The sequence below is a fragment of the Myotis davidii genome, unplaced genomic scaffold (assembly GCF_000327345.1).
Source record: "Myotis davidii unplaced genomic scaffold, ASM32734v1 scaffold284, whole genome shotgun sequence".
Taxonomy (NCBI): domain Eukaryota; kingdom Metazoa; phylum Chordata; class Mammalia; order Chiroptera; family Vespertilionidae; genus Myotis; species Myotis davidii.
In genome coordinates this window covers 390,020-403,370 of record NW_006295261.1, presented here as the reverse complement: position 1 = coordinate 403,370, position 13,351 = coordinate 390,020, and the positions used below count along the sequence as shown (strand labels likewise).

The window sequence follows — 13,351 nt, the reverse complement described above, 5'->3', positions numbered from 1 at the left end:
GTTAAAAGCAGGAAATTATGAATCAAATATATTATTTGAAACAGAAAATTAGCTTAACAACAATAATAAAAGTAAACAAAAACAGTCTCCAACTGAGTCTCAAATGTTGACAAACCATAGAAACTGGGGAGTACATTTTACTTTCCTGAATATATATGAGTTAATCTGCATACCAAAGGAAGGGCTGTATGGTCTATTAACAGAGTTGAATACTTTTAAAATGGAAAGTTATTATCCACAATTTAAAAATAAAATTTCACTCATTCTTGAAAAACATTTCAGAGAGAATTTTAATTCCCTAAAACAGACAACCTGCTAAATAATAACATATAGGAGTTTGCTCGCCTTGCGTGACAACTCTATTTTCAGTAAATACACAGTTCACTGAATTTTTATTTGCTTGAAAAAGCATTTGTATTAATAAAACAGTTTCTGGTAATAAAAGAATATAACTATTAAGAGAGCACGTACTGCCCTAAAAGCCACCCCATTTTGGAACAAATGTAGTAGAAGGTCAGAAGCAGATTAACTGTTTATAATGAAGAAACTTGAGGTAAAATTCTGCATCAGTAGATTTCAAGCCATCAAACTGGTTCCCACTATGTCTCCCTGTTCTTGTCTCTACCTCCATCCTAGTGAATGAGATCAGCCCTTTTATATTTTGGTGTTTTTTTAATTAAACACATGGATTCATTCTGCTAATAAAATACGCCTATTAATTACTTTGTTTATAAAAAGATATCCATGAAAGGAAAAGGAAAAAAAGCACTTCTAAAAGCTAATTGGACAAAAATTTTAATTACATGCTGAAATGTTTAACAGGCTTAATTTTTCAGGAGTGGTTCCACATCTCTTCAGATACCAATCCAACAGCTTCCCTTTTGTACAAAGTGTGCCTGTCAACCACTTTCCCAGTGGATATCACTCCATAAGTCAGGAGACAGTGTTACTATACTGTAGTCCTCTATGGAACCCACTGGCTCTCTATTAATGTACAAGTTCACCGAAATTAAGGATAGAAAGGAAACAGAATAAAATTGAAAATATAAAGGGAAGCTGGGAAGAATCTAATTTAATTATCAGGGTTGGAAATATTCCAGGACTCCACCTGCCATAAGGAAAGTGTCCTGGGATCTTTAATGACCACAAGTGGTCAGGATTCCAGTTTTACAGATCATCCAATTAATTGCCAAACACATCTTTTGCAATACCATTAAGTGACAGGGCTGGGGCATCCACTCTGCTAATTAAGAACTTGGGGCCTTGTGTTAGTTTCCCAGAGGATTTTCAGGCTATGTGGGTATTTGTACATGCCCACGTAAACACTTAACAAGAGATCCTTCTAGCGTGGCTAGTGAACAAGAGACACTTCAGCCATTCTCCTCCTCACGGTTAGGGTTGGACAATTTCTACAGCACGAGTCAGATGAGGGTTGAAATGCTGGACTCTTGGGCAGTTTCTAGGCTCCCCCACTCCATCTCTTCATTATGGTCAAACATACAATGTGCAAATTGCCTTACACAGTCCCACATAACCTTTGGAGGAATTCACCCTCGCTCTTTAGAGCAGGTTTCATTTTCAGGACCTTAATATACTCTGTGGGGTGAAACTGGGGCAAGGGTGAATCCTCATTTTCTCACATTCTTACATTAAACTGTGACTCTAACTTCCTCAATTTCTCTCACTTTAAAGGAAGCATAGTAATACCTGCCATCTCAAAAAAAGTGAAGTCTGAGGAATGACCATTAAATATTTTTCCCAAAGTGAAAAATAGGAAAGCTACTTCGAAGAGCCTCATTTGGTGGTTCCCAGACATCATCCCACTGACCAATTGCATTTGAATCACTTTTGAAGTTTATTAAAAATAGAGATCCCCAGGTTCCACTCTGGAGCTACTGATTCAGAATAGTCAAGGATGGGAACCAGATTTTTGAACTTTCAACGAGCCTGTGAGATCAGTCTGCTTTTTGATAAACCACTGGACTCTGACTTCCTTAGGAGGCAAAATAACAAAGACCCATTGTGTGATTCTGTAAAGAAAACTTTGTCTGTATATCACACACAGCACACACAATTTCTTTCTCCCTTTTCTGTGCTTATTTTCTTTCATTTGTGCCCCTTTCATTGCTTCTATTTTAGATCCTATCATCTCAGTTATCAAGCTTAATTTCTTTCTTGCCAGGAAGCATTGTATAGAATTACTTTGGGATCTTATTAAAATTGATGCTAATTAACCTGACCATATTTATTTTCACATCAGATAGTATGAGTAATCCATGAGAGACATTGAACTTTAGACACAAGGGAAGTTAAAATGCCTATGACGCAAATAGAGGCATTAGAAAAAGATTATTGGACAATTTAAAGCTAACCGAATGCTACTTTTTCCTGTTACTGTAGCTGATGTTCCAACATAACCGTCTGTTTTTAATTAGTGGGAAAGGAGATGTTTGAAGACATTGCAGAAATCTGGTACCATGGCAGCAAGAGTGGGTGAAGATGGCCAAAACTTTCCAATGCAATTGAGATTTTATTCATCTGTAAACTGAGATGGTTGTGCTGCAAGATCTCTCTCAGCTCCCTTCTCACTCTAAACTGCCAGCAGTCCAGGAATGACCATAATCCTTGAACAAATCCTCAGAAGTTTAGCAAGAACATGAACATGTAAAATTAGCAGTCACCTGTTCCTCTTAGACTTGAAAGAAAGAAGGAGGTGGTTTTAACAAAGGAATCCAGGATATATTAGGCCAAATAAGGTAACCAATTGTCCAGGTTTCCTCAGCACAAAGGGGTTTACTAAGACACAGGACATTCAGTGCTCAAGCCAGGACAGTCACAGCCAAAGCACCATGATTGGTCATCCTTAAGCAAGAGGATGAGTTCGTGAGATACAAATGCAAATTTTTTACCTTGTAAGTATGATTAAGTTTTTGACACACTGACAGGTGAAGCTGGAGCTCTTTAGATTTTGGACAGATGGCTGGGATATGAAAAGTGATTTCCAATCACCTGAAGTATCCAAACCAGAACAAAAAAACAGCATATAAACATGAAAGCACCTAAGGTATGATCTGAATAAAAAGCAACAGAGTACTTGAGAAGGAATATAGATAAACATCTTTATAAGAAAGGGGTCTGGGAATTGTATGGTAAATAGCAACTGGTTTACACAAAGCACTTCCAACTGAAGAGCCCATCAGGAAGCAATTTATTTCCAGTGAATCTAGTGCCTCCCAAATAGTTACTAAATGTACAAATAAAATAGCAGTTGATTTCTCTCAGAGGTAAACATGGACCTGCTTAGCAATTATACCTATTTACCTGGCTCCCCAGCCTATATTTCTGACCCTCAGATATGCGTGATCCATGGATTTATGCAAAAACATGGTTCCATCCAGAGAATGTTTGAAGAGTAATTCATAAAAATAAGGAACTATTTTATTTCACCTTAAAGTTATTATGAAAGATACTATGAATTTTAAAATATATGTATGGAGAGAGAGGATCCTGGAAAAGTGGTGGAATAGGGAATTTGTCTTCCTGCCCAGATCACAATTGTACTGGCAGATTCTGTCCGACGTAACTATTTTTGGAACTCTAGAATCTATTGAAGGCTTGCAACTTCCAAGGGAAGGCTTGGACAGTAAATTGTGGTTAATTTCAGCTCTTAGCACAGAAAATGAGAGACAAAATAAACCATAAGGCATATAGAAAACAAACACAAAATGATGGAAGTCCTTCCTTATCCATAATTATTTTCAATGTAAATGGATTAAATTCTCCAATCAAAAGACAGAAATTGACAGAATGGAAAAACAAAACAAAACATGATCCAAGTATGTACTGTCTATAAGAGACTCACTTTAGATCCAAAGACACTAATAAATTGGAAGTGAAAAGATGGAAAAATATTCTATGCAGATAGTAGCCAAAAGAGAGCAGGCGTGGCTATTCTATATAAGACAAAATAAACTTTAAATAAAAAAAGTTTTTCATTGGGCATAGTTTCAGTTTTGCAAGATGAAAAAAGTTCTAAATATGGATGATGGTCGTGGTTGCACAGCAATATGAAGTACTTAACATCACTGAACTGTACACCACGACAGTCAAGATGGTAATGTATCTGCTACATATATTTTCCCATAACAAAAAGTGTTTTAAGCGAGAAAAACATGTTTTCGTGTTTATATAGTCTCCTACTTCAGAAAAGGACTCAGCTTTTTAGGAGGTGATGATTATGTTTGCAGAGACAATAATATAATCTCTATTATGTTTTATTAAAACAAGGTAGAGAAAAATATCCAGTAACAATAGCTTGCCCCTATATTCAATGAACTCATTTCAACCTATTCCTTGACTGACTTCTTAGCCATATTTAACACAATTTATCACTCCTTCTTTCTATATGAACAAAATAACAAACTTCTAAATATAAAATATTTCTAAATCTAATAGCATAGCAGTGTACAGAGCCTTATTAGAGCCTGAGGCAAAAAAAAACTATCAATAATTCTGATCTTGTCTCTATTTAAAAGTTTGATTTTTGATCATATGGATCTTTTGCATTAACTCAGGTGTTTTTTTAACATTGCATTAAAATATTATTTATCTTAATTACTGGGGTTTTGGGCACCCCCTTCAATTTTGTGTCCTGGGTGAGTCCCAACCCTGAAAAGACTCTCTTCCTGACACTTCTGTGACAAACCACAGTACTAGTTTTTCTGGTCTCTTTTTGGTCTCTCCTTCTCAATCTTCTTTGCAACTCTTCCTCTGCCAACTAAATGTCAATGTCCTTCAAGGTTCTTTTTACGTCTTCTCTCCTTCCTCTATAGACACCACCCAAATTATTCATATATTCTCTTGTTCCTTCTTCACTTTACCTTCCAGCCACATTAGCACCCACACTATATGGATAATTTAATCCTAATTTAACCCCAATTACCTGCCTTTGTGGGTTAGTCAATTCCTGTTTCCATGATGTATTTCTGGAGACCAACTCCCCACTTCCAATGAAATATTTCCTCCATCCAGAATTTAAATCTCTGTACCCACCAAAACCTTCTCCCCACCTCCCTCATGCCTGCCTCATACCTTAGGGTATAGGAAGGGAGAGGAAGAAATAGAAACCCTCTGGGCCCTCCACTTTATTCCTCCTTCTATTTTATGCTCTAGTTACTCAACTACGCCAAAATCTCTCAATTTCACAACTTCATACACACTGTCCTTTATGTCTGGTCTATTTCCTTACTTTTACTAGCAAATTCCTGCATATCCTTCAAGTCTCAACCTACATGTCCCTTCCAGGTAGACCATCTCTGACCTCTAGATTATCTTTGCTTCCCCTGTTATGTGCACCTGTAGGACTCCGTACTTTCTCTTTCATATCCCTCATTATGCATTATTATAACTACTCATTCCATTGTCTATCTTCCCCAGTAGACCACAAGCTCCATGAAGGCAGAAGCCATGTCCATCTTGTTCACAGTTATATATCCAGCTCTAACATAGAGCCCAGGATGCATCAGCTACTCAATAAGTAATTATGTAAGGGAACAAGGGCAGTCAGTGAGAATCAAACACCACCCAAACAGAACCTGTGCAATCAATGAGCTACTGAGCAAATGAGCAAAACACAGCAAATGCAAAGATCACAAAGTCCAGCCACTGTTAGGAAGCAGCTAAAGAGAAAGCCCCACATTTTTTTCTAGCCTGGAACCTATCTTTTTGCTAAATAACCAGGACTCCTTGCCCTCATGCTATCTGTATAATAGGCAGAGCACAGTCCATTTATTGGCTTGGGTGACCCAGGGCCTCAGAAATCTTGGCAGACCTCTGCAGGGCCATCTGGCCTTTAGCATCCCTCCTGAAACTCACTCTGCTCTGCTGTGAGCAAATGCTCTGCCTGTTTATCTTTTCCAGAACATAGGCTTCAACTTGTTTGCTGGCTATTGCACCTCATCAGAGTTTGGCTTCACATGGCCGTTGGGAAGGATTCAAATCTGCCAGATCCCAAAAGCTCACCATGATGTTGGGAACCCCTACTGAACATAGTTAGGTTCCTAATATTCTTCAGAGAAGATTATGCTGATTTCAAGTGTTTGAAGCCAATATTCATGGTCTTACTGGACAACAGTTTGAAACAGGTCTGATCCCATAGGTTAAAAAAACATTAGTGGCCTAACTGACTTTAGCCTAAAACTTACGGGGTATATGTAAAACAAAAGTCAACAAATTCAAGCTGGAAAATGGAGAACTTGGCCTTAGAATCTTCACTGAAGACCGCAGAAGAAGGAAGAGAACTTTCTTTTCCTGAAAGAATGAAGACTGTCACATGAGCTGGACATGTGCACAAAACACCAGCTTCTTATCATCCAAAAAAGAGCAAAAAGTTCATTAAAAAAAAAACAACAGAGAACTTCATTAACCTCGTGTGTGTGGTTAATACTTCCTATTAGCACAGGGGGATTTGTCAGAAAACACTTAGAGCTTCCCTGACCATTTGGCCTTTCCTGTACTAAGAGCCGAGACTCACATAGCTAATAAACCTCACTAACAAATTAGCATAATCTATAAAAATACTGCAGCCTAAAATGTTATAAAATGGTAGAGCTGAATGTAAATCTTGAAAGCGTTTTTTTTTTCCCTGTATCCCAGTAAGCACGGTCCCCCTTTATAAATGTGATGCCAAAAATAGATACACAGTGCTTAGTTCTTGGAGAAGGATCTTGTGCATGTCACTCCACACTGCAGAGGCTCCGCACAATAAGAGTAAGTACTTTTCCAATCCATTTTCCCTGGGATCTTTTCCTCGGAACATCAATATGTGAGCCAAGGTTGCTTAGATGCAGGCAGCAGGAGACACTCCGATAATACAAGACTAGATACTCTGCCTCCCAGACTCAAAGGAAAGCCTCCCTTGAAGAAAAGCCACTTCCTTTTATGTTGATGTGTCCCACCCTTGGCTTTTCTTGCAGTGCCATATCTTTATGTTTTTCTTCAAATTAGAAATTAATAATGGAAATCTGTGTACCAAAAGGTATCATGAGGGATACATTTTGGATTTTTTTCCCCACAGAGGACAGAGTTCCAGCCCCTGGGAATTTTTTAACAGTTTGGCTGACTTTTTGTGCCAACACCAACTGCTGGTTAAATCATCTAATCAGCCAGGATGAGGCCTTTGTTCTCCTGCTTTTGTGACTTCTTTTCTTTTAACAATTAAAATTGCCAACAATTCTGAATGGTGTCCCATACTTCTCTTCAATTTGTTTCCATGTGAAGATAAAAACTGTGTCTAGACCCAATTATAATGGGATGCATAATTGACCCACTGTTGTAAGACCTACAAATAGCCCAGCCTGTGTGGCTCAGTGGTTGAATATTGACCTATGAATCAGGAGGTCACCAGTTGTGGGCTCCATATCCAGTAGGGGGCATGCAGGAGGCATCTGATCAATGATTCTCTCTCATCACTGATGTTTCTATCCCTCTCCCCCTCTCCCTTCATCTCTAAAATCCATAAAAATATACATTTTTTAAAAGACCTACAAATAGAGTCGCTCTACAATGGTTTGGAAAGGAAATTTTTACTAGCAAGCCACAAAAGGGAAAAAATGCATCTCCACACTCTTTTCTTACCTATATTCATCATCAACAACAGCAATTATGTATTAAGTACCAACCATTATCACTAGTTTGGATTTTAAATTAATAAAGCTAGACCTATGCAGTTTATCAATTTAGAACAAGGTCAGACATTTGCTTACAGAAACAAAGGTCTTTCCATTTCTGTTTATGATTTAAATCTTTTTTTAATTGAAGCTCAGGAAAGAGGTGAAAATGCAAAGCTGATTTTCTTCCCCATACATGACTTTTTGACTTACAGTAGGTCAAGCATCGGTGCTCAGGGTTACAGGCAGGGGAGGTTATGAGACACGTAGAGATATCTGTAAGAAGAAAAATCACAATTACTTGGGGAGTCTCAAACAATATAAAAATTTTTATCGAGAGTATGATACCTCATGATATCTAAATTCATATGAGACTCTCTTCATTTCTTCTCTTCTTGCCCCCCTTTCAGGATCTATTCTTGGCATACTATTTTTAGATTTCTACACTATTATTCCATTAACTGGCAAAATAATAAAAGTCAAAGATTTCTCCTTAGAAAGCATGTAGGAAATCTGTCTCAGCAAATCTCTGTAAGAACTCTTATAAGGCTATTTATTCCTAAATTCTAGCTGCAATTTGAATTATGTAAATACAAATATTTATTTTGTCAAAATGAAGAAGTCTCTATAAGAAAATGTAGGAAAAAAAGATTCCCATTGAAATATAAAATTATTTTAAATCCATCAACCATAACTATTTGAATTATCTAAGGAAAAACTCATACTCAAAATTGGTCTCAGTGTAGAAATCATGGCCGTATTATCCTTATTTACACACTGCCAGTTTCCATTTACATTATTTGTATCCCTTAATGAAGATCGCCTTTATATTTCCTTACTGAGTAGTTCTACATGTAGCCACAGGTAGTCCTTGAGGATTTAATAGTTTTCGTACAAATGCAGTGAATAAAAAGCATGTATCTTAGTTGTTATATAGCCATTATTATATGTGGGAAAGTCTTTGCATAAAGCAGTTTGGGAAAACAGGTACAAAACTAGTATTAGGAGCCTCGTCCTAACAGAGGTATGCAGTATTTCCCAAAGCTCATTTCCCAAAGCTATCCCTGTGAAAGAAATGAAAATTTCAGAATGTCCAGAGAATAAAGAGAACGAGAACTCAGACTGACTGAGAGAGGGCCATGACCCATTGCTGGCTACCTGAGGGTTTAGGGCTTAACCAACACACCCGCTCCGTTCATCCTCAGGATTAGTGCATCACTGTTCAAAATATTTCCACAATGAACAGCCATCTGTGTGAATTTACCTTGTGTTCAGCACCCCAGTTTGGCACCACTTCCGTCTGTCTCTCTGGCTGTAAGCATCACAGCCACTGTTTCTGTCTTGATAGAGCCATTTGAAATAACCAATTTGTGAGTAAGACCTACGAATTATTTGAGAATTGGAAAGACAAAGCTACTCTGAAGAGGTTTCCATTCTACTCGTAGCCTGAGCATTTTTCGCAGCAAAGGACAAACCTTGTCTCTTTCAAGAGCATGCGTGTATTTGGCTGAATAATGCCTTCAAGGAGCAGTTGTACAAGACAGGTTTTATGAGAATCAAAATGGAGTCACTGAAATCTCTCAAGCCATAAAGTTTCCCCTGAACCTGATAGTCTATTCCTACCTTTATCTGCATATATACATGTTTAATTTCTAATAAAGATTTTCATTCAGAGATGGGTTTAAACAAATAGTTGAATAGGTTCACACACACCTTGGATAAGTTAAAACATACATCTGAAAATACCATCTTAAACAACAGTAAATGTAGTGGAATTATTGAAGTTATTTTTATAGAATATATTTCAACATAATCTTTATATCCTAATATTGATAATGTCCTTAGAAGATGTTAGGATATTGAATAATTCCCTTGAATTAATACAGAATTCTCAAGACATCCAAAAATCTATCTTGCCTTTGAAAAAGAAGAGGGGAGCGGCTCTTCTATATGAGCTTGAGTTTATAAGAGCTTACAGTAATTCCCTCTCTATCCCTTCTTAAGCCACATAATAAAGAAGGAGAGGGAGCACTCCAGCCACAAAGCAGAGGTCGGTCCTCACTTGGACCCCACTACCAAAACAGAGATATCTGCATTGAAGTAAGTAATAACTATTACTCATAACCAATATGAGCAGCAAACTTAGCTTGTGCCAGGCACTGTACTACAAGCCTTATATGAATTACTTCATTTAATTCTCAAAACAATTCTATAGCCCCAGCTGGTTTGGCTCAATGGATAGAGTGTCGGCCTACAGAATCCCCAGTAGGGGGCGTGCAGGAGGCAGCCAATCAATGATTCCCTCTCATCATTGGTGTTTCTATCTCTCCTTTCTCTTCCTTCTCTCTGAAATCAGTAAAAATATATTTTTTTAAAAACCAATTCTATAAACACTCCATGATTTGAGATTAAGAAAGTTTTTAGAGGGTTAGAATTGCTAAATCCACAGACTAGAAAAGACTGGCACTAGAATCAGCTTGTGCTGTCATACTCCAGAGCCCTGTGCTCTTGCTGAATCAGCCACAGCATCTTTATGAATCTTATGTAAGCCCTTCGAGCATCTTCAAGTCATCATTTCAGAGTTACAATTTTGTACCCCTTTCCCATCCTTAATCTGCTTGTCTTTTAGTTCATGTATCAATTTACTTCCTTCCACACTGAAGTAAGCCCAATAAGGTAAGAAGGCTTCTAGAATTGAACCAATAATCAGAATCAGGAAGTAATAATTACATTTTTCATTTTTCAGAAGTAATAAGACAAAAGTTGGAAGAGTGGGAAAAAGGAAGTTTCTTTTTCAAAGTAGCTATTTTTAAAATATATATTTTATTGATTTCAGAGAAGAAAGGAGAGGGAGAGAGAGATAGAAATATCAGTGATGAGAAGAAATCAGATGCCTCCTGCACATCCCACACTTGGGATCAAACCCACAACCCGGGCATATGCCCTGACCGGGAATTGAACTGTGACTTCCTGGTTCATAGGTCAATGTTCAACCACTGAGCTATGCCAGCTGGGCTCAAAGTAGCTATTTGACATGTCAATTGAAAATAGATATATCAATTGTAGTGTATTCTCAAATGTGATCTCTATAACAGCTAAAATAAATTACATCTAACGGATCAACATGAAAAAAATATGAAAAACAAGTTTCAATGAAGAAATTAACTTGGAATATGTTGTGTACTTAATATCACTTGTAAATCCATAAAATAATATTATGCATAGATATGGATACACACATGTAAACAAAATGCATAAAACATTGGTGGGAAGGAATGAAATGTATCTCAGGAATCGTTGCTTCTGGGGGACTGTAGGAGTTAGGAGCTGGGGAGAAGTAGAGGACTTCGACTAGACCTTGTAACGTTGGATTTATTTTAAAATATCTGAAGCAAAGTTGGCCAAATGTTTACACATTTGTTCAATGTAGGCACAGGTTATATTAGTTTCTATAGATTCCTGAATGTTTGAAATAGATGATCATTTCAACTGCACAACTGAGGTGGGAAAAGTTGTAAGAAATAAGTAATATGTATTGTGAAGTATGAAATGTATTTATACATAATTTACACTCTCTTTCTGAGGAAAATGAAAGAAGGCCGTGGGAAAGAGATGGACCAATCACTGAGAAACGCAAGGAACATGGAGCAGACTGGTGGCTGTTCTGAGCAGGCCTGTTTGGGAGGAGGAGATGTCAAAGTGGTGGTTAGATAGGCCCGGGAGGAGAAAGGGAGAAGAGAGGACCATGTACTGAGGGTAGGAGAGCTACAGGTAAATAAAATGTTTGGGACCTGAGCTATCACTGGCTGAAATGCAGAGCCTATCTGGGCTAGAACTGAGCCTCAAATACATCCAAGTTAGGGACAACGAGGAGCCCTGCCAGCCTTTGTCCCTCCCACAGACACAGAATCTCTTAGCATAAACTGCATTCCTTGAGACCGCAGGTCCTACTGGGAAAATAACTGAATCCTGACCTCGACTAGGCTTCATACCTATACAACTATGTCTGATTAGTTGGGGGTACCTCAAATAAAATGAGATATATGGGAGACAACAGAAAATTTACCAAATGGAGCAAGGTATCTGGTGCAGTAATTCAGACAAAGGACCTGAGGGTTGCAAGGCAGTGAATGTTAGTAGCTGAGAGCAGAACCCAAAGCATCCCAGCAGCTTGTCTGAGCCCTGTGCCTAGGAATTAACAGCTATCCCACAACTTGGAAATTCTGGGGTACAGACCTTCCCACCATTTCCAAAACTAAAGAAAGAAACATTCTGGGTTTTTTTTATCCTCAAAAACATTGGCCAAAATATTAGCAGGGATCTCAAATGACAAGGCATTGGTGGCAGCAAGGTCCCAGCTTACCAGGCTCAAGGCAGCTGCAAGATCAGAGCTCCAACTAAGTTCCAGGTGGAAGTCCTGGCTGCAGCAGAAGCAATGCAGTTCGACTCGGAAGAAAGCATGGTATGTCTAAGTTACTGTGCTTGCAGGCTAACCAAGCCTGTTCTAGAACGCTTATTGCAAAAAAGCACTCTTTTTCTCATTTTGCAAAAGTGCCAGTGGCTGAGGTGCTTGAGAACCGCACCTCTGTGGCATGCTGGCACCAATGCCGCAGCAGCACCCAGGCCCGTGGCTGGGATCTGCAGCTAGACTGCGGTAGCAGCAGCACAGCTCCAGGCCTGGCAGCTCTGGCAACCAGTCTTGGAAGCTCCCGTGGTGAACTCTAGCCCGGTCTCTGTGTGGGTAAATTAAAAGCATCTTGTGTGGGAATTTCCACAACTGTGTGGAGAAAGGGAACTCTACAAGAACCGTCATGGGTAGGTGGGGTGCAGAGTAACTGAGACGTTTTGGGGCTCCCAGGAGGGGAGGGAGAAGGCTATGTCCAAGTCACCATAACTTGCTGCTGTGAAAGACAGCATGACTATGAAAGATTTGTGCTTCAGAGGAAACATAATGAAATAAAACACAGTTGAATTAGATGCTTCTTCCCAGTATTTTTGCATCCCTCTGAGATATGGATTTTTGATTAAGAAAAGAAAGAACGGAGAAGGACCGGAGGGAGGAAGAATCTGCAAATGATCAAATATATCCACTTATGAATATGTCATAATGACAATCTTTTCAATTATAAGCAAAGAGAAACCTAATCCTGGAGTCTGTTTTCAATGGAACTTTGTGTAGTAAGTAAAATTTTAGCCTGAAGCTTGGTGGTATAAGAGGAGAGGTGATAGAGTGCCTCCAGCAGGACGGCTACATGTATAAATCCAGGTGAAAAGAGGAGCTGAGCAACAGTGACCACAGAATCAACCTCAAATCTAAGAATGCCCCCCACTCATTCCTGAACACTTAGAAGTCCATCACACAAGCAATCCTCAGCTTACTAAGCATCTATCCTATCTAATAAAAGAGAAACATGGTAATTAGCATACGACCGCTACCCTTCCCATTGGCTAATCAGGGTGATATGCAAATTAACTGCCAGACAAGATGGCGGCCGGCAGCCAGGCAGCTTGAAGGGAACATGAGGCTTGCTTGCTTCAGTGATGGAGGAAACCAAGATCCCCACCTGCCACGGCCCACGGCTGAGTTCTGAAAGCAACAGCTCCAAAAGCAACAAAGTTTCAATTATAGAAGCCAAACAAACCCCAGATACATGTTTTCAGCCAGCTGAGGTCTCATAGCTGGA

At 38.8% G+C, this 13,351-nt stretch overlaps 1 long non-coding RNA gene across 1 annotated transcript in view; it reads right to left on the bottom strand.

The window, feature by feature from the left end:
* Nucleotides 1-6,225: 6,225 nt before the first annotated feature.
* Nucleotides 6,226-13,351, bottom strand: part of LOC107184112 — a 9,053-nt gene continuing 1,927 nt past the window's right edge. Inside the window, exons 2-3 of the long non-coding RNA XR_001514931.1 lie at nt 7,881-7,943; nt 6,226-6,309 (exon numbers count right to left, since the gene is read on the bottom strand). This is a non-coding gene — a long non-coding RNA (uncharacterized LOC107184112). The remainder of the gene's footprint in view (nt 6,310-7,880; nt 7,944-13,351) is intronic.